We start from the raw sequence: 3,499 nt of genomic DNA on the forward strand, positions 1-3,499 counted from the left end.
ACTCCACCCAAACACTAGAAGAAAAGAAAACAAAAAAACTCTGGCCCCACTCATACCCATACCCACAAAGACCAAATGGGGGAGTCTAGACTTCCATCCTCAAGAGGCTATAACAAGGAACCCCAGAGTCCCCACTGAGGTAATGTCAGAGAAGGACAGGTATGGAAACAGGATCTTCATCCCCACTGGGCTCCCTCTCCCAACAGTGTCAGTGGAGACTGTGGGGAGCCTGAACTTCACCTCTCCCTTGCCAGTAACAAAAACACCCCTCCCATTCTTGATGGAGTCAAAGCAGGCCTAGTGGAGAATCAAAACTTTCATCATCACCCAGCAAACAAGGCCACGTCATCACTGTATCAGTGGTGCCCACACGGGGAGCCAGTTTTCCTACCCACACCCAAAAGTAGTAAGGATCCTATTTCCTCCAAAGGCAACAGAGTGGGGAACTTGGAGGTAGACTATATCAGATAAAATAGACTTCAGAGCAAAGAAAATTATCAGAGACAGAGACATTATATCATAATAAAAATGTTGATTCACCAAGAAGATATATCAATCCTAAATGTGTATGCACCAAACAGAACTGCAAAATATGTGAACTCAAAACTAATGGGCAGCATCCCCCCTCCCCTACTAGAGCAGTGGCAGAGAAAACCATCTAAAGCAAAAGGTCTAAGTAAGATCCAGAATCTCCTAAGATAATGCAAATTCCCAGGTTTCAATAAAAAGTCATCATCATACCACAAAAAAGAAAGGTCTCAAACTGAATTTAAAAAGACAATCAGGGGCTTCCCTGGTGGCGCAGTGGTTGAGAGTCCGCCTGCCGATGCAGGGGACACGGGTTCGTGCCCCGGTCCGGGAAGATCCCACATGCCGCGGAGCGGCTGGGCCCGTGAGCCATGGCTGCTGAGCCTGCGCCTCCGGAGCCTGTGCTCTGCAATGGGAGAGGCCACAACAGTGAGAAACCCGTGTACCGCAAAAAAAAAAAAAAAAAAAAAAAAAGAAAAGGGAAAAAAAAAAACAAAAAGAAAAAAAAGTAAGAATTATCTGACAAAGATTTTAAAGCACTCATCACTTTTTAAATGCTTCAATGAGCAATTACAAGTCCATTTGAAATAAATGAGGGGAAGAAAGACTCTCAACAGAGAAACAGAAGATATAAAGAAGAACCAAAGGGCAATTTTAGAACTGAAAAATACAGTACCAAAAAAACAAACTCAGTAGTTGGGCTTAAGAGCAGAATGTAGAAGAAAGAGGAAATAATTAGTGCACTGGAAGAAAGGACAATAGGCATTACCCAATCTGAACAATAGAGAGAAAAATAGACTGAAAAACTAGTAGAGCCTCAGGGTCCTGTGGGATTATAACAAAAGACCTAACATTCATTTCACCAGAGTCCTGGAAGGAGAGGAGAAAGAGGACAGGACTGAAAAGTATTCAAAGAATGACACGGCGACCTAAGACAGCAGGCCACATCAGCCGGGCATGGCAGCATGGAACTCAGCCTTGGCAGCACCTCTGCTCTGTGGAACCTGCCGGCTTCCTCTTCTCCACTGTGCCCAGTGAATGTTTGCCTTGCAGACTGAGGGGGGAGATCAAAGTGACCCAAATTCTCAAAGAAATTTTCCTCGAGCTACAGCTATCAAAGTCACTGACATTTCAGGAGACTGTAGGACAATGTATGAAATTCAAATCAAATCGGAAGAATTTAAGGAGAAGAGAACTGTCCAGCAGCACCAGATGGTAAATCAGACACTAAAAGAAAAGATCAAATGTATGCATGGATTGTGGATATTTACCTCTGTCCCCAAACACTGACCACGCCCTGGCTACATAGATATTGCTGCTGAAACCTTGGATGAATCTTATTGCCACCATTCTTTCCTAGGCATATGACAAAAAATTTATCTATTTTATTCATAGACATTTCCATATTGTAATTATAGAAGAATATGGTATCTATTTAGATGTTAATTAAAGGCAACAGACAACTAAAAATTTTTTCATTACAAAAAAAAAAGTATTCAAAGAAAGAGTGGTTGAAAACTTCCCAGGTTTGACAAAAGACATAAACCTTCAGATTCTAGGAGCTAATTTTACCCAAGGAGTATAAATACAGAAAAAGCCATACAAGACACACCATAAATAAACTTCTGAAAGCGAAAGACAAAGACAAAATCTTGAAAGCAGCCAGAGAAAAATGATATGTTAATACTGGGGGAAAGCAATGAGAATAATAGTAGATTTCTCATCAGAAACTATGGAGGCCAGTGGAAGTGACACAATGTTCTTCAAGTGCTGAAAAAAAGGCTGCCTAACCCAAAATTTTATACCCAGCAAAAATGCCCTTCTTTAATTAAAGGGAAATCAAGACATTCTCCAGTGAAAATAAACTAAGAGAACTTGTCCCCAGCAGACCTACCCTAAAAGAAAGGCTTAAAAAGTTCTGTAAAGAGAAAGGATGCTACTAAACAAAAAAAAACCTTGGAACATGAGGAAAGAAGAAAGAACAATGAGCAAAAATGTGGATAAATACTATAAGTTTCCCTTCTCTTGAGTTTTCTAAACATGTTTGATGATCAAAGCAAAAATTACAATACCGTTTGATGTAGTTCTAAATGTATGTAGAGAAAATATTTTAAACAACAATATTATAAGTGGAGAAAATAAAGGTAGTTAAAGGGAGGTAATGTTTCTATACTTTATTCAAACTGGTGAAATGATGATATTCTAAGTTATATATCAAGCATGTAATGCCTAGAGCAACCACTAAAAAAGTTACACAAAGAGATACACTCAAAAACATTACAGATAAATCAAAGTGGAATTTTTTAAATGTTCAAACTAACCCACAGGCACACAGAAAAAAGAAAACAGAGAAACAAACCACAGAAAACAAATGAAAGACAATGGCGGAATTAAGCTCTAATATATCAATAATTACATTAAATATAAATGGTCTAAGTATACCAATTGAAAGAGGTGGCAGAAATGGATTAACAAACATGACCCAACTACATGCTGTCAACAAGAAACTCATTTCAAATACAACAACATAGGCAGGTTGAAAGCAAAGGGATGGAAAAAAATATATCATGCAAACATTAAATAAATAAAAGGAGTATAATAATATCAGATTACATAGACTTCAAAGAAAATTACTATAGATAGAAAAGGATAATAATGGTAAAATGATCAGTCCACCAAGAATGCATTCTGTTTTTCTATTTTTGTTTTTTTTTGGCCGTGCGGCACAGCATGTTGGATCCTAGTTCCCTGACCGGGGATTGAACATGTGTCCTCTGCAGTGGAAGAGTGGAATCTTAACCACTGGATGGCCAGGGAAGTCCCAAGAATGCATTCTTATATACATTATTCTTGTATACTTGTGTATACACTTAGAATGTGTATATATCCTAAATGTGTTTATACCAAACAAAAGAGCTGCAAAATATAAGAAGTAAAAACTGACAAAACTGAAAGGAAAAAGAGATAAATC

At 38.4% G+C, this 3,499-nt stretch overlaps 1 pseudogene; it reads left to right on the forward strand.

Annotated features, from left to right (window-relative positions):
• Positions 1 to 1,485: 1,485 nt before the first annotated feature.
• On the forward strand, positions 1,486 to 1,998 carry LOC113605725 (bolA-like protein 3 pseudogene; annotated as a pseudogene).
• Positions 1,999 to 3,499: the final 1,501 nt, after the last annotated feature.

Source organism: Aethalodelphis obliquidens, unplaced genomic scaffold (assembly GCF_003676395.1).
Source record: "Aethalodelphis obliquidens isolate GAN/ISIS:26980383/991018 unplaced genomic scaffold, ASM367639v1 scaffold43, whole genome shotgun sequence".
In the NCBI taxonomy this organism is placed as follows: Eukaryota; Metazoa; Chordata; class Mammalia; order Artiodactyla; family Delphinidae; genus Aethalodelphis; species Aethalodelphis obliquidens.